Source organism: Bemisia tabaci, chromosome 6 (assembly GCF_918797505.1).
Source record: "Bemisia tabaci chromosome 6, PGI_BMITA_v3".
Taxonomy (NCBI): Eukaryota; Metazoa; Arthropoda; class Insecta; order Hemiptera; family Aleyrodidae; genus Bemisia; species Bemisia tabaci.
In genome coordinates this window covers 38285599-38304717 of record NC_092798.1, presented here as the reverse complement: position 1 = coordinate 38304717, position 19119 = coordinate 38285599, and the positions used below count along the sequence as shown (strand labels likewise).

Sequence of the window (19119 nt, the reverse complement as noted above, 5' to 3'; positions counted from 1 at the left end):
CTTGAAGTCCCATCATCATTCAATGAAACGATAATGATGCGCAATGAATAAATTCACTCATTTAAGTCAAAAAAAACTATCTTCACTGTCCTGATGATTGTTGAAATCTATAGACAAAGAAGACAAAAGGGATAAGAAGGCATCCTATTAGAGGAAGCAGGTGATGGAAATGGACAAAGGAAGAAGGTAATAGACTAACTAACGGAAACCCACGAGAGACCCATTAGTTGGTCATTGAGTTTCTCCCTTCAACCTAAACTGCCGTGCTTAGTCACTGCTAAGGAAAAACACCGTATGAACATTCGAGAGTTGCCAAATTTCCTTCGATAAAATACGAATTTACTGGGGAAATTTTGAATATTTTTCTTTCAATTTTTCAGGCTATTTTGTTGGCAATTTAATCTAAAATATCTGAAAATTTCAAGGAAAATTATGCATAAACTTCGTCAAAACCACATGTTTCATCCGAGGAGATTCGGCAACTCTCGAATGTTCATACGGCGTTCTTCCTTAGCACGGCAGTATAAGAACCGAACATTTCAACCAATAGAACTGCTCCATACTTAGTCTATCGCTCTATCTATCAATTTCAACAATCATGCTGCTCTGCATGTATTTCTATGAGTCTAAGAGTCCAGATCACAATAAAGATAGTTATTTTCGATTGAGATACGTCCAATATGAAAGGCGGCCCACTGTCCGGCTCAGGATAAAGGCCGCATGATGAAAATAATTTCGAAAACGAAAAGAAACAGAAGCTGGTGTACTTACTGGAACCGAGCCGCTATGTAGTAGTTTATCGACCGCAGATCTGAAAACAAAGAAAATGAAACGTCATTAGGTGTAAAATTGTTAGCTGTACCGTTATTCGTTCCCAATTCAAGAGATCGAAACTTTAAGATGAAATTTCCTTTTAGTCGTCTGCGGCTGGCTGTTACCAGGGCCGGATTTACCTTCTTGCCGCCCGTGGGCCGCCTGTATTTTGCCGCCCCATCTCATTCGTTTTGAAACATCCATAAAAACCATCAGGTGAACGTGCTGGAGGAGGAGGGGTACATAAGACGCGTTTACTCGAGTTTGGCACATTTTTTGTGAAAGCCCTGTCAACGTTAGCAAAAGTTCACGGAACTTTGCTCGAAAATCAAGTTCCGTAGACCTATCTCTGTGTTGACAATGCCTTTCATTTATAAGAAAAGAACGAAAAAATTATTAATAAGAATAAACATGAATGTGGTCTAATGATCATAATTTCCGCCACCACGCCAACTGCACTGTGTTTGCGCAATGCGTGAAGTATCCCTACAGTCTTGTAGGCGCTATGCGTTTCACGCTGACCGCTGCTGACCAAGTGACCGCACTGTTTTTGACGCAATGCGTGAAGTATTCATGCAGTCTTGTGGCAATATGAGTATCACGCCAATCTTTGCTGACCGCACTACGTTTGACGCAATGCGTGAAGTATTCGTGGAGTCTTGTAGGCGCTAATATGTTGTGTTTCATGCTGACCGGTGCGCCGATAGGGCTTCTCCTTTCCATCTCAAGTTCTCGCCATCATTGCTCTCTGCGCCGCGCTGGTCTCTTAGGCCAAATTGCGTGTTTGGTTTCTCTCTCAACTAGACTAATGAAAGGCGCTGTCTCTTGTATCACCGAAAGACGGACAAATTAGAAATTACTATACTTTAATTCTCAGGATATGAGAGATTTTTTCGCCTTTCCTCATTTGTGATTTTTTTTGAATCGGATTTTTTTCTTGATACTTACATTTGAAAAATTACAATATTTGCCGCCCCCTAAATTTGCCGCCATGGGCCGCGGCCCATGTGGCCACCCCCTTAATCCGGCCCTGCCTGTTACCGGGCGGCACATGCGAGCAGTAGTTCGCGGGACTCAGTTTTCTCCCAACTTCCGCACCAAAAAAGAAAAAAGAGAAAAGAAGAAGAAAAAAGAAGAAGAAAATGCTGCAGGATGTAAGTAAGGCAAAACAGAAAAAATTTCAGTTTCAAACTATTACTTGCATGGGTTGGCGCGGCGATAGTCGTTTTATCGCAACGAAACAGATATTCTGTACCTATAGATGGTACATTATCGTAAACTTTTGTTGGGTCTCTGTCTTTAAGTTACAATATTTGCAAATTAGGCCATGAGATTACAAGTGCCTTTAATTTTGTGTGAAGTTCAATGTCAATAATTGAGGAGCTTTCCCGGAAAAAGGGCACATAAAGCAAAAAATCGCGTTTGAAAAAATGCATTTGAAGTTTCTATCATTACTCTATGCCCACTGACTGTTACTTACGTTCTAGATCGGGAGTCCAAGCTGCGATGGAAGTTACCATCAGTGGCCAAAAACTAATGATGGAAACTTAAAATGCTTTTTTCTCACACGCGATTTTTTGCTACGTGCACTTTTTCCGGAAAGCTCCTCAATTGCTTAAAACTGACTTTCGCAAGCTTTCCAACTATACCCGTGTATTATTAGACGAATAAATACTTCAATATTTTCAAGAAATTCCGTTAGTTTTTTTTTTTTTTTTTTTTTTTTTTTTTTTTTAAAAAAAAAAGGTAGAGATATGAGATCGAAAAAAATAGTAAACCGAAATAAGCACGCTTTTTTCTAGATTCTACACAGCACTGGAAAAAAAAACATATTGGATCTAGAGTCCAGACTCTTAAAAACATCGACAAGAAAAAATACTCTTGATTCAATCGGATTTAAGTTTAAATCAAGAACCCAGCCTCTTAATTTTAGCGGCTTTCTTTTTGATTTAAGCTTAAAACTGATTGAATCAAGAGTATTTTTTTTCTTGTCAATGTTTTCAAGAGTCTGGACTCTACATCCAATGTGTTTTTTTTTTCCAGTGAGCGGTCATATTACAGAGGGTAGGGTCCTGACTCAACCCGAAGAGGCTGAGAGTAAGAACCACGAGAAAAAATAGTTATTCTTGTCGAGAGGTTTGTCCACAGAATTAAACTTTGTGCCGACGGTTTTCTTGTCTCTTTCCAGTGGGGAACACTCAATTACTTCCATTTCATTTTCTCCAATTACGATGCGAGTTTCAAGAGGAGAAGAGCGGCGCGACCTGCTTCTGCCCTTCCTTGAACTCCTTTCCCTTTCCGAACGGCTCAATTTACCGGCTCCCGGCTCATCCACAACTTTTTTAACATGGAAACTTCGTCGCGCCGAGTGGAGTAGTTTTCGACAGGCTGAGAGCTTGCCGATGACCTTCGCTGCCGAAAAGCTTTTCCCTGTTGATACGCCATGCCGAGCGTCCGCGGGCAACAGCCGTGTCGATCTCTTAAAAAATGTCTCGGGATTCCTCGCAGACGTTGGTTCGGGATTTAAATGGATCGCAGAATGATGTAGGGTTGGAAATAGAGCATTACGATTCGTAATGGACCACTAGATAAGGTACGAATTCCAGCATTCTGATACATGTTTCTTAACCAGAATTTCACGTAGGGCATGATTCGCGCAACGAAAACTAATGAAACAAACTCCAAACGAATGATATTAACGCTTTTATTTCACATTGGTTACGAGGAATTTGAACTGCCCGCTCACAAGAAACTCAAAGCTCTACGTGAGTCAAATCGCGCACTACAACGGTTTCAAAAAGCTTCTCGATCGAGCGATGTTCATTTCCTACCATGTGTTGTTCAAACTATAAGCAATTTGCTACAGCTGAGCCAAAGCGTCAAGATTGAGGTTGCCAGATTTTCATATCGCAGAGACTGTCATGATAACGTTTAGCGCACGATGTGAATCACGCAGAGCATTGAGTTTTCATGAGCGGGTGGTTTGAATTCACGCATCAAGAATCATTAAATATCTTTGGAAGGAGTTGATTTCGGTAATTTTCGTTGTGCGCGTCGTATTCTACGTGAAATTTTAATTAAGAAACGTGCATCAGAATGCTGAAATCCGTACCTTGTCTAGTGGTCCATTCTCCTTCAAATATTCACAGAGATTACAACAGACCCCTTGTCAATTCCCGTATTCGAATTCTATCAGGGTTGCTTGTTTGGTAAACTTTCTCTAAAACTAAAATTTCTCCAACGTGACCAAAAATTCTCAAATCCATAAATTCCATTTTTCCATCATTTAAAAAATTCAGGCTCTTGAAGTTACGTCCTTCCTCTGAACGATTCCTTTACGTTACTGACATCGTTTGAATATGCGGCGGTTGTGGAATTTTCTTTGAACTAATTAATATACACAAAATCGGATTCATATGGAAGCATACGCGGGACATGCTTTTATCAAGGAAAAAGAGTTCAGAGTCAAACTCTGAAAGAGAACTGGATGTTTAATTAAAACAGATAAAAAAACTGCGCTCTTAAGGATAAGACTAATTATCACTAGCTGATTAAACGCCAACGGTTGCGATTAGTCATAAAGTTATCGTAGTTGATTTTCTTACAATGTAGTTTGTGGGAATCAAGTAAATAATCAATGCTTCTGTCGTAATTTTCGCACAACTTCGAGTTTTTAAGGTGAATCCAGGGCTCGATTAGGGATAATTCAAGATTAGAGATAGCGCCACCAGTCATCACTGAGAATTTCATTTTGCTTCGACGATTACTGAAATAATATTCCTCGAATTACAAAAAGCAGATCCACAAGATATAGATTATTTTTTGCTTGATTTTTTTAGCAAAAATATTGGCAATCAGAATTACAAACGCAGAGAAAGTACGGCTGAAACTTTCAGCTCAGAGGCGGCGGCCAAGCGCGCAACGGAATCCATCATGTCCTGTCTCTCTCTCTCTCCCATTGCCGCAATGGGAATTACTTTTTGCCGTAGTTAAGAATTTATTTTTGGGAATTTTGAGAAGATTTTTTCACTGAGTGTTCCTCAAGTATGTTGCCATATCCCCTGGATCTCCAATCTTGAATAAGTATTACGGTTTTTATTATTTTGGAAAATATATGCGGCTATTCTGAACAGCGCGACGTGGTGGCCAAATCGCGAAGTTCCAAGCCTGGATTCACCTTAAGACCTCAGTCTTTGGGAAGATATGCGTATACGATTAAATATTAAAAAAATAAAAAAAGCAAAGCGCATGACCTCTTGTCTTAAGCAGTATAATATACATATCGATGGTTGAGAAACAATACTGTCTACCTGCAAATTGACGAATTCAAAGGACGACGAAAGGATGTTGCCATTTTTATAATTTTGAAGTTAGGTTCGCAATTTTTTTTTACACTTTAGAGCGTCATTACAACGCTCCCATGCGGAATTGGAAAAAAAGATGTCTCGCCTTTGAAAATGGGACGGCATCAAACCTTTCCCCAACTTCCACCAACGAGCATGCAAATAAGTGCAGCCAACTTTCATTAAAGATCCCAAGTCCCTTCTTAGCATGTAAGGAGGGCTATGCCCTGATTGAGGGTTAAAAAATGCATTCGCATTGATGAAATTTCCGAATTTTGAGAGCAGGCTGGCGGACCGAAAAAATTAAGCTATGCAGCCAAAAGCGGATACAGCAATTTGGCAACATCGGACTTTCTCTATTTAACCTATGTTGAATTATCGATCTTATCAGAGCACCCTTCCAAGAAACGATACATTTCTATAGGTTTAAATGGAGAAAAGACAATGTTGCCCATTTGCTGGATCCGCCAATGAAATGCAGCGTGCGAAAGACGAAAGCATTCGGTAAGAACAATTTCTGCAATATGCAGTGCTGACTGCTGATGAATAGGATGCATGCTCTTGCGTAATTATAAAACGCAATGAACAGTGCGAGTGTAAACTTCTGAGTCCGACCTGATGTATACAAACTTTCCTTCGGCGAGAGGCTGACCAAGGTGATAAACCATAGCTCTCCTGACGCAAGAACGTATTTCTGTATGTCTGTATGGGCATGAGCCTTAGGAGGCATGGAGTTATACGGACGTCAGGGCTCGCCTCAAAAAGCAGTCACGCTCTTACGTTAGAGGACCGAAGAAATATATTCGCGAACTACGAGCATGCAAGATTTGCGAGATGATTGGACGCGAGGCTCGGTTGTGAAATTTCTCTCGAATATGCGAACATTTCTTATAGAGAGCACAAATTCTGGGCTACCGTTTGAGTTGATACATTAGTTGGTAACGCATCAGTCCATCGATTTTTGTCTCTTTCGCGACACAAACAGGATTTACGATGTTGTATTTGGACGTATTTCTGCCAAACGGAGCTATGTGCATTACGTGAGCCTTGTTATGCATATATTCTTATGGATCTCAGGGCTCAGTTTGATGCACATAGTTCCGTTTGGCAGAAGTACATTCATTTTTGATTGGTCAATTAAGGTTGTGCTGGTCGCAAAATGGTGTTTTGCTGATAAAACCCGAAAAATAAAAAATAAAAACAAAAAAAAGAAAACAGAAATAAAAAAAAGGGCAATTAATGTCATACGATAAAATCTGCGCATACTTGAGTTTTTTTGTCTTTTTGTTGCAACTCCGATCATGATGCAAATGCATTTTGCACTGGTTGCTTCCATTTCATTGCTGATACACTACCGTTTAGGCGGTTTAGGGACTGAAAATTTTAAAAAAAAGTAGAATTAACATGAAGGGAGTATCAAAGTAACACACATTGATATTTCGCCTTCGATTTTCGAGGTAGGCAAGAGAATATCCCTCATTCTGTATTAGTTACGTATGCATATCCGAGGATGTATGACATATGTATGTTGTCTACAAACCTTTCCTACGTCAGACTTTTCGATTTTGATGCCATTTCTGTTTTTCTACGAATCTGCAAAGCCGTATTAAGGGGGTGGCCACATGGGCCGCGGCCCATGGCGGCAAATTTAGGGGGCGGCACATTTTCCAATTTTTTAAATGTAACTATAAAGAAAAATCGGATTCAGAAAAAAAAAAAAAATTACGAACGAGAAAAGGTGACAAAATCTCTCGTTTCCTGAGAGTATATCTCTAATTTTGTCGTCCTCCTGTGATACAATAGACAGCACCTTTAATTAGTCGAGTTAAGACTAAGAGAGCAACCGAACACGGAATTTGGCCTGGAACGGCGCGGCGCAGAGAGCAATGATGACGAGAACGTGAGATGAAAAGGAGAAACCCTCGGCGCGGCGCGGCGGTCGGCATGTAACACATATTAGCGCCTACGAGACTGCATGAATACTTCACGCATTGCGCCAAACAAAATGCGGTCGCTGCGGTCAGCAGCAGGCAGCGTGAAACGCACAGCGCCTACAAGACTGCATGAATACTTCACGCATTGCGTCAAACACAGTGCGGTCAGCGCGGCGCGGCGGCGGAAGTTAAGATTATTAAACCACATTTATGTTTGTTCTTTCATAATTTTTTGGTTCATCTCTTATAAATGGAGGGCCTTGTCCATACAGAGATAGGTTTACGGAACTTAACTTTCGCGCCAAGTTCCGTGAACTTTTGCTAGTATAGTGTTGACAGGGCTTTCGCAAAAAATGTGACCAACACGAGTAAACGCGTCTTATACGCCTCTTTCCCTCCGGCACGTTCACTTGATGGTTTTTATTGATGTTTCAAAACGAATGAGAAGGGGGCGGCAAAATACAGGCGGCCCATGGGCGGCAAGTAAGTAAATCCAGCCCTGCGAATCTGTATGATTTACATGTAATACATAAATAATGTTACAGTAATAATTCATTAGGAAAATTCATCGAGGGCGCGGTGCCTCCCTAGCGGATGGTAGAAAACTCGACTCCAACGCTGAAATCAAAATTAAGGAAATCAGGCTTTGCATTACCGCTAGCATATGCATCGATCACTTTGTATTTTGAAGTGCGTTAGATACGCGATAAAGAGACACTACTTCCTTAAAATATTGAGGTGAATTGTCATTTTACACAATACATTCATTCGTATTACCTGTAAATCATAAAAAAATTGAATCGAATAACGGAGTTAGCATCAAAATCGTGAGTAAAAACATATATCCCCTAGTGCAAACATCCTGCTAAGAATATTCTGCCGATATGCCACAGATTTCAATGTACTGGGAATGTTTCAAGTCTGTTCTGGGCAGCTTCTCGCATTACGCTAACAACATTCTGGAAATGTGCTGCGCACATTAGTAACCTGATCAGAATATCCTGAGATTATTCCTGATATTCAAATATTCTAGGAATCTTCTTCATGGGTTCAAATTGCCACAAGAATGTCCTCAGAGTATCCTGTAGTCCTACAAGTCATTTTTAGAGGATCTCCCATCATTTTACCAAGATACCTATCTACACCCTTAAAAAAAGGGGGGAAAAGAGAGAGAGAAAATCTCAATTTCCCATTTTTCTTCTCTCTTTCCTCGCTTTCTATTGAGGGACGGGATTTATAGACTCCGATGGATTGGGGCACGAGGTATCTCATTTCTAGATACCACCATGAGTAAGAAACAATTCTCAAATCAATAATTAAAAAAAAAAAACGTGCTTGTATAGGGGGATCTCCATGCTTTGTTTTCAATCTTGTCTAAAAGTCCATTCTCAAGAGAGATCTCACTTCAATATAGGTTCGCCGACAACTTTCATTGGTCCATAGCTTGAATTTTCACTGCGTTTGACTTCATAAGAACTTGGCATCCTGTATCGACGATACGACGTTGATTCTACGTTGCTTCCTTTCTGCGTACGTTTTTAAAGCTAGAGTAAGCTCTGGATTCCGGTTCAACTCCGTCTCCAAGTTCGGGTTTCCAGCAAGGTGCAAATAACGCGAATCTATCCGAGCAGGTGGTATTCATATTCATAATAGGTGGAACTTGGGAACCATACACCGCGTCGCGTCGTGGCGATTTTCCGTCTCTTCTTCCTTCAATTCCTTCTTTTTCATTCTTCCTTCGTTTCCTTCTTTTTCATTAACCGTGAGAAACTTCTTGGATTAGCTTCTCGCCGTCAGCTGCGTTATTGATTCCGGTTCACGAAGGACCACGAGGTTGCAACATACCTACCGCAAAAACTTAGCCAAACAAGTGGCAATTTCACACTGAAAAAAAATTCTCGGCGTTTTTACCACGGTCCGTTGGTACCTTTACCATCTCACTTTTTTTACCAATTATTGGTAATTTTACCAAGACATACTTGTAAGCTTACCTAAAAACCGGTATTTTTACTGTTTTTTCAGGTAAGAATACCACTTTTATTGGTAATCAATTCCCGGTTACTTTGCCATTTTATCTCGGTAATTCTACCACAGTCGATAAAAAATATTGGCGTTTTTACCAAGGTCCAGTAAAATTACCGAGAAAGTTCAATGATTTTACCGAGATTTCTCGGTAAAATTACCAATTCCATAAATGGTAATTTTACGGAGAAAAAACTGGGATCAAATAGAACCCTAAATTCTTGGTAATTTTACCCTTTTCTTAGTAAATACACCGAGATTTTTTTTCGGTGCATGGTAAACGGGAGCAAGTTATTCAACGAAAAAATGAAAAATCAACTTTTCAATTGTGACTTCCTGCCTTACATTTTGTTTTCCGGTAAGAGCTATTGATAATAGGGCAAGAGTAGGGTAAAAACTAAGGTGAATCTGCGACAGAAAGTAACTGAACACAATAAGTGTTCGTCATACAATTATGTTCCTTAAAAAAATACTGGTCTCGCTTTTAGAGTTTCGACAAAAAAAGGATCTATTATACGTTTGCACAAATATTTTGGCTATATCTTCCGATAGAAACTGTTTTGTAAACCCTAAAATATAAAGCTAAAAGTATGCCAACTCGAAATTTGCATTTATCCTTGAAATTTTAGCATATTTTAGATTAAATTGCGTGCAACATTGTCTGAAAATATGGGGGGGAAATACTTTCAATTTTCCAAGTTCAGTCGATTTTTATCGAGGGAAATTCAGCAACGTTTGAGGGCTCATACGGCTTTCTTCTTCACTGAAAAAAACATCTCGGTGTATTTACTAAAAAAAAGGGTAAAATTACCAAGAATTCAGGGTTCAATTTGATCCCAGTTTTTTCTTGGTAAAATCACCATTTATGGAATTGGTAATTTTACCGAGAAATCTCGGTGAGATTATTGAACTTTCTCGGTAATTTTACTGGACCTTGGTAAAACCGCCAATATTTTTTATCGACTGTGGTAGAATTACCGAGATAAAATGGCAAAGTTACCGGGAATTGATTACCAATAAAAGTGGTATTCTTCCCTGAAAAAACTGTAAAAATACCGGTTTTTCGGTAAGCTTACAAGTATGTCTTGGTAAAATTACCAATAATTGGTAAAAAAAGTGAGATGGTAAAAGTACCAACGGACCGTGGTAAAAACGCCGAGAATTTTTATTCAGTGTTAGCACGACAGTATAGCATCATACGCTGGGCGCTGGGTCTGAACTTGTGCCCTGTCTCCTGTCTCTGATTTGAAATTACGAGCCTGAAAGAAACGCGCTCCAACTCTTTTGTTATGTCTTGGCTTTTCAAAGTTAAATTTTAAGCGCGGCTTAATGGGGTCGTAAGAGGGATGAGGCAGGCGACGCCATCAAACAATAGGAATGTCTCGTAATTCCATTGGCAGGAGCATTACTTTCTCTCCGGAAATCCAACCCTGGGTCGCATAGAAGCGAAAATTCAATTTTCCCTCGCTGTGGAACGGAGGAACTAAATTGCATTCTTGAGCAGGGCACGTGGTAAAGCGGTACGTTGTTGTCGGGTAGAGCGCCTTAATCAATACCGCACCAGTTGATCAAATTCAAAACTACGCCACTGAACACTGGGAAAAAAAGCACACATTGCATCTAGAGTCCTGACTCTTGAAAACATTGACAAGAAAAAATACTCTTGATTCAATCAGATTTAGGCTTAAATCAAAAGGAAATCCGCTCAAATTAAGAGGCTTGGTTCTTGATTTATGCAAAAATCCGATTGAATCAAGAGTATTTTTTCTAGTCGATGTTTTTAAGAGTCTGGACTCTAGATCCAATGTGTTTTTTTTTCCAGTGAAGATATTTTTCGGCATAGAAACCCACTTCACTATCCACATTAACTTACAGGGTGTCCAGTTGTTTTTTTTTTCAATTCGGAAAATCCTGATAAAATCCTGATTTTTGACTGCTAAATCCTGATCTCACATTTTTTCCAAATCCTGATCAAATCCTCATTTTTTGCGGAGGCGAATGTGGCTTCACAAAAATAGCTCGATAAAAAAATCCGATCGAACGGCCGACTTTTCTGAAATCCTGATTTTACGACAAATTTTTCCTCAAATCCTGATGATATCGGGATGAAATCCTGATTGACCTCAAATCCTGATAGAATCAGGAAAATCCTGATGCTGGACACCCTACACTGGAAAAAAAAAAACACATTGGATCTAGAGTCCAGACTCTTGAAAACATTGACAAGAAAAAGGACTCTTGATTCAATCAGATTTAAGCTTAAATCAAAAGGAAATCCGCTCAAATTAAGAGGCTTGGTTCTTGATTTAAGCTTAAATCTGATTGAATCATGAGTATTTTTTCTTGTCAATATTTTTAAGAGTCTAGAATCTAGATCCAATGAGGTTTTTTTCCAGTGGCTTTTAACTTAAAACCTACGAAACCTACGTCCTATATCATGCTATGTTCACCCGACAAATAAAAAATGTCAATACTCGGTCTACTGAACGTTCGGGCCCCTCTTTCTGAAGCTCCCCGAAATTCTTTGATTAAGCAATCGGAAAAATGGTCTTCTGGTTTGAATAATCGGTATAATTATCGAATATTCTGGTTCGTAGATCTGAATTTGGAGCACATGCACGCGGAGTGAAGTAGATACGGAAAATTCAAAAAACAAATTTTCGGCAAATAGCTACTTGCAACGTAACTTCGAAAACTTCAACGTAAAGGAAGGGAAATGGAAAACAGTTTTTGAAGAAAAGAGGTTAAAATATTCAAACTTAACATTAAAATTTCTAGAGGAATGAAACTTCAGCTCTCTCCTTACTATTCTTACGGGTTGGCATCTATGGAGTCTGTCCCTTTAATGTAAAACAATCGATATTTATTGAAGCAGACTTTCTCGCCTTGAATCGATTATTCATAATGGATATTAAGTCAGGTAAAGCGATATTGGCAACTTTTGAGAGTCGTCACTGGTGCGTTTCAACATGATGTGGGCCGATTTTTTCCACCTGACGAACTCTCTTTACTTCCACCGTTGAAATCTGAGGTAGGTACAATAGATCAGCTGCGCGTGTAAAAAATTGGAAATAAATGAAATCCTATACACATTAGCGAGAGGATCATTCCTGTCATCGATGACTAAGGTGATTCGATCGACGCCAAATTTTGTGTCAAAACGACGTGCGATATATCGTATCGATTGGTTACATTTTTTCATACTCATAATTTTTCTCGAATTTTGAGATCGCAATTCTGTTGGCAGGAGACTGGAGAATTCAGTTACCAATTTTATCAAACAAATTATTAAACGTAATGAAGGCGTGGTTTTTTTAGAGGAAAAATATCGCATTCGATACTGATATCGAAACTGCACTTGGATGCGATATTTTTTCTCTACGAAAAACACGCATTTATCACGTTGAATTTGTTTGTCAAAATTGGTAACTGAATTCTTCAGCCTCCTGACAACAAAATTGCGATCTCGAAATTTGAGAAAAATGGCGAGTAGCTGGAAAAATGGAACAAATCGATGCGATATACATATAGCAATTATAGCATGACGTTCTGACACAAAATGTGGCGTCCATCGAATCACCTTAACGCGGTATAATCAATTGAGCGGCGTTGATATTTGCGCCGGGACTTTCGATCCGACCATCATCTGGGATTTAAAAAAATCAAACGAGCTTAAGGGGAGTATATAACTTTGAGAGTACCTGACTTTGGCATCAATGTGCATGCCGAGCTAAGGTTCTTCAATGTTACTGGAGACCCATTTCTCTTGACAAAATTGCTCGCAAAAAATAATTATCGTGTACACCTTTTTTCATGGATCCGTGTTGAAAACCGATGAGGCAAGTTTATGCATGCACGGCAGGTCAATGAATCGCAGATAAGGGAAAAAATTGAATGCGGAGTCACGATGAATTTGGAGGAAAGAAAGCGCCCGTTAATAGAAAAAAAACTGGATTGTGCATCGAATAAGAGAAAAAAGAGTTTTGTCTGGTCGGTGTGGTGTCTGACTTATTGCTGTCAATGTCACTTTGAGTCATTCATCTGCAGCGTAGCTGCCGTCTAGTGCCATTTAGACGGAAAAGAGAAAATTATTTAACTTTTTTATGATCTAAAAATTTTCGGCGCGCTTTTTCCGGGGATCTTGGTACACACATATTTTCAAAATTTCACATCCTTTGTGTTCTCCTGAACAATCTCTATGTTCTCAAGGGGATAGAACACACAGAAATCAGCATTAAATACAACCATCATTCGCAAAAACAAAACAAAACAAAAAAAATGTCATCGTTACTAGAAAAATTTCGTTGTTGCGAGGAGAATGACGTCCACTTAAATCAAAAAGGTCCATCGCACGACTGGAAAAATCGCGACATAAAAACTTTCTTTGTCACGACTAAAATTGAATCCTCCAGTTCAAAAACGACCCAACTCGGATTTTTTTACGATATTCATTTTTTTGCGTGGAAACACTCATTTTCCAGCTGTTACGAAGTTGTATCGTCTCATGCAAAATTTAGTCTTTCGAGATGGGTCGTTTTCTCGTTTTCAAACTGAGAGATTCAATATATAGGACTATAGACTTTTTGAGACTTTTTCTTCATGCAACAGGTATTTTCCGTGAGAGACGGAAAACTGCCACCGAAACGGTTTGCTTGGGCTAAAAAATTCGATGCCATCAGTAATTTTCGATTTCCGGCGAAAGCTTTCGATTTTTTCCCATTAATACTGCCATCGAAACGGTTTGCTTGGGCTAATAAATTCGATGCCATCAGTAATTTTTCGATTTCCGGCGAAAGCTCTCGATTTTTTCCCATTGATACTGCAGAAACCTGGAATATCCTGTATTTTTGAAGCAATTTATGATATTTACTTTTGTTCGATCTATACTTCATCCCCTTACAAACGCAAAAACTGTTTTCCAGTTTTTTTTTATTTTTTTTATTTTTTTATTTATTTTTGATTTTTGGACTAAGAGGGAATGCTCTTATTAGGCTGCGCCGATTGCAGCCGTTCCGAATATCAGGACAGCACCAACGGCCAGAGAGGGTTGTCCGTTTTAAGCCACCCTAGCTGTCGCGTGTCACTGGTGTTGGAATCCTAATTATGAGGGGTTCGGAACGAGCCTATCAATAACCTCCACGTCAAATTAAATTCCCATTTCTAATCTTTTCGAAGTCAGGATGAATGTTCTTGAACTTTAATCTCTGGATGCGTGAGATTGAGGGAGGGTGTGTGTATATAAGCGAGTGTTTTTTGTATGACTTTTCAGGGGCGAGGCGTGAATGATCGATTATCGATATTTCCCCATTTGAAGCTATGGTAAAGAATCGATTATTAAGGTGATCTTTGCGAACAATCCTTTCCCATAGGTTTAAATCGCAGATCAATCGATATATCGCAAAGTACGCCACGCAAATGTGACTATTCTCAGGCCATTTTTCTCTGGAGAACTGTGCCTGCGGGAGTCACGTACTTTTAGCGAGCTAGCGCATGGAAAATGTCAATGCTGTCGTGCTATGGAAGAACGCCGTATGAGCCTTCAGGCGTTGCCCACACTGGGAAAAAAAACACATTGGATCTAGAGTCCAGACTCTTGAAAACGTTAACAAGAAAAAGGACTCTTGATTCAATCAGATTTAAGCTTAAATCAAAGGGAAATCCGCTCAAATTAAGAGGCTTGGTTCTTGATTTAAGCTTAAATCTGATTGAATCAAGAGTATTTTTTCTTGTCCATGTTTTTGAGAGTCTGGACTCTAGATCTAATGTGTTTTTTTTTTCCAGTGCAGTTTCCTCCGATAAAACAGAATTTGCTGGGAAAATTGTAAATATTTTTTCCAAATTTCTTGACAATTTTGGGCGGAATTATATCTAAAAATATCTGCAAATCTCGAGGGAAAATATGCTTAAATTGCGTCAAAAATACATGTTTTGTCAAGGAAAATTTGGCAACTCTCGAAAGTTCATACGGCGTTCTTCCTTAGCACGGCAGAGTGGGTCCTCTGCAGCGAGGAGAAACAAATCGTCGCTCCTCTGACGTAAGGGCGTATCTCATTTTCCACGAGAGCCCTGTCTCCCATATAACTTCATGCATTCCAGGGCTCATGCGGAAATCGAGTTACGCCCTTACGTCAGAGGAGCGACGAAATGTGTGGCTGCTTGAAGACAGGCAGCTTCACTAGATTGCTATCTAAGATACACATTTTTTTACTTTCAGCCATCGATATATGGAAGAAAATTGGTCCATCACACCACTGCATTGAAACTATTGCACCCACATTCAGAGGTAACCGGTGTTTTTCTCATCAAAAATAAAAGTCTACTTAATCGAAGGAGGTAAACTTAAAAAGTTAGATATGTTCGGTAATTCTTTTCGAGGCATCAATATTTAACAGATTCCCATCAACTTCGCGACCACTTTTAGGGTCTCAAAAGAGTCAAATACTCGCATCATGAAATCGTAGATAGGCAATGCATCCGATTTGGGGCGTTCACTTTCATTTTTAAATGGCGCACAGTGGATCGAGTCATTCAGAAAGGCCGGACATGAAATTTTTGACTAAAACTCCTTTTTGTGTTTCTTTCGCCACATTTTAAATTTTAAGGTGATTCGATGGTGATTCACTGATTCACCATATTTTGTGTCAGAAAGGCATGCGATATATCGCATCAATTGGTTCCATTGGTTCAGCTACTCGTCATTTTTCTCCAATTTTGAGATCGCAATTCTGTTGTCAGGAGACTAAAGCACTCACTTACCAATTTTAACAAAGAAATTCAACGTAATAAAGGCGTGGTTTTTATGGAGAGAAAATATGGACAATAATAGACAAAAGGAAACTTTAAAATCTTATAACTCCGTGTTTTCAAAACTTTGAGGTTCTTAAAGGGGTTCCATTGGTTTTATCGTGATCCTCTAGTAGCACCCCGTAAGGTGATTCGATGGACTCAATATTTTGTGTCAGAACGGCATGCGATATATCGCATCAATTGGTTCCATTTTTTCAGCTACTCGTCATTTTTCTCCAATTTTGAGATCGCAATTCCGTTGTCAGGAGACTGAAGCACTCACTTACCAATTTTAACAAATAAATTCAACGTACTAAAGGCGTGGTTTTTTTGGAGAGAAAATATCGCATTCGAGTGCAGTTTCGATATCAGTATCGAATGCGATGTTTTCTCTCTGAAAAAACCACGCCTTTAGTACGTTGAATTTATTTGTTAAAATTGGTAAGTGAGTGCTTCAGTCTCCTGACAACGGAATTGCGATCTCAAAATTGGAGAAAAATGACGAATAGCTGAAAAAATGGAACCAATTGATGCGATATATCGCATGCCGTTCTGACACAAAATATTGAGTCCATCGAATCACCTTACGGGGTGCTACTAGAGGATCACGATAAAACCAATGGAACCCCTTTAAAACCTCAAAGTTTTGAAAACACGGAGTTATAAGATTTTAAAGTTTCCTTTTGTCCGACCTCTCTTCTTGACTCGACGAGGGATGGCGACATCGAAATGTGGGCTGCGGTCAAATTTGCAATTCGGCTTGAAGAGAGCTCGAGGAAAATATTCATATTACGTGCTTATGTTAGTGAACTGAACGCTCCAGCCTCCAGACTCGAGCAAAACCAATTTAAAACGGCATACTTTCACAAGGTTAATGTGATAAAGAAGGACCCACTAAAACCGCCTCTGTGCCATCGGCAGATCGGCTGCGATGAAAGAATTAAAGCATCCCAAGACGTAAGCCTTGCATGTTGCAACACAAGTTGGACGTATCGAAAATTTCTGAGACAAGGTGTCTAGTTTCATTTCATTTTTGGAAATCCTGATTTTTCCTGATTTTTGACTGCTGAATCCTGATTACATAATTCTTCCAAATCCTGATTTTTTGGCGGAGAAAAATTAAAATTTCTGCTTTTACAAAAAAAGCTCGATAAAAAAATCCGATCGGACGGCCGATTTGTCTCAAATTCCGATTTTACAACCGACTTGTCTCTGGTCTCGATCCACTGTGCGCCGTATTCTATGTGGTATGTTGACATTCTGCAGCCTTCGCTTTAAATATTCCACGACTGTTGACCCATAGCAGCCATCCTATACACTTGCATATAGTAGAGTTCATCCGCCGGCAGGGCAATTAAAACGTCAGGTAAATATAACTGTTTGAACAAGAGAAGTTTGCTTTCATTTATTGGGCCATATTTTCATACTCAATCCTACGGGACAGGAGCTCCATTTTGTGTGCTTTGAGGCTTCTTTTGGGGGCTCTTGGAAGGATTTGATGCATTTTTTGAGCGTTCTCCACGCTATGCGTAGCGGACTCTCTTTCCGGAGATTTTTTAGATTTTGGGCTTGACACTGGAAAAAAAACGCATTGGATCTAGAGTCCAGACTCTTAAAAACATCGACAAGAAAAAATACTCTTGATTCAATCGTATTTTTGCTTGACCAAGAACCAAGCCTCTTAATTTGAGTGGATTTTCTGTTGATTAAAGCAAAAATCTGATTGAATCAAGAGTATTTTCCCTTGTCGATGTTTTCAAGAGTCTTGACTCTAGATCCAATGTGTTTTTTTTTTTTCCAGTGAACATTAACATGCTATGAAAAATCCTTTGGACGGGGGACGGGCTGTTTATTCCGAAATACGATTTCGCAGCCAATTTTTGCCGGGAAGCCATTCATCAAGGCTACTGTGTTACTATGTAATTGCGTAGGTGCATTCGAGTTAACCCGCATAACTACACGAGTACAAGAATTGTTAGACTTGTTATGATGTTATCTCGGATCACGAGTATTTTATACCTAGCGTTTCCTTTTTGCCTGGCGTTATCATCGGCGACCCGATAATATGTATACGTTGATATTTAAAGACTTTGGACAGCAGAAACCAATTTTCTGATGGATGATAAAGTAGAGAGAAGCGTGAGAGCAAGGAGTCAGCATTCAGTGATGCCGAGAGACAATGTCGGTTTGTAATAAATAATAGCACTGGGTTGCCGTTTTTTTTTATTAAAAAAAATAAAATAAAAAAAAAGAAATTAAAAACAATTAAAAATAAATAAATAAATGAAAAAAGAAACGGTACCAGAAAAATGATTTCTCACCCGATCAGATCCATAAATCTAACGCGCCAATGCATTACGTCATGCAGTGGCGTGGCGTGAATTGCGATGTATCGATTGTTCTTCCATGGTAAAGAATCGATTATTAAGGTGTTCGCTACGAATATCCTACTTATCGATCCTTTTCCATAGGTTTAAATGGCCGATCAATCGATACATCGCAATGCACGCCACGCCACTGACTTCATGCCGATACAATGGCCTCTGTCCACCGAGGACGATTATAGACTTGAGGCGAGTAAGAAATTAATAACGACACGGTGCAACCCGAAAACTTTGGCCAGACACCGACCTCGGTGCGGTTGCTCTTTCAAGTCGGTAAACAATCATATCGCTGGTTTAAATCCGATCAATATTAATGCAATTCTCAGCACATCGTGGATTCAAACCAGTTTTACCGATTTTTTTTTACGTCTCGGCTACTTGGAATCGGATTATGACTTACGAATACGTAATAAGGTTGGCCGAATGACGGCAAAACCGCACCAAAAAAATTAGCTGCTCGCTTTTACTGCAGTTTTCGCACAATGAAATTGCAACATATGCAAAATGTCAATGTCGGCAATTCTGCCGTGCTAAGGAAGAACGCCGTATGAGCCTTTAGACGTTGTCAAGTTTCCTCCGATAAAACCGAATTTACTGGGAAAATTTCGGATATTATTATCCTCTTATTTAGAGACGAGGAATTCGAGGAAGCATAATTTAGACGATAAAGACGCCAAATTGACTCAGGCCGACTATGCAGTTTTCCGAGGAGCACGAAACGCGCGAATTGCCGAATAAGGAAACCGTTTGATTCCAAAAGTATTAGAAAGTTAATTTTAGAAAATTTGAAGTACACATCTACATGCAAAGTTCCACATGAATGAGGGAACATGAGTT

General features: G+C 39.4%; 1 protein-coding gene across 1 annotated transcript in view; it reads right to left on the bottom strand.

Annotated features, from left to right (window-relative positions):
• Positions 1–19119, bottom strand: part of unc-104 (kinesin family member unc-104) — a 147277-nt gene that overhangs the window by 113471 nt on the left and 14687 nt on the right. The window contains exon 2 of the mRNA XM_072301746.1: positions 772–811. The gene's annotated coding sequence lies outside the window, so the exon portion shown is untranslated. The remainder of the gene's footprint in view (positions 1–771; positions 812–19119) is intronic.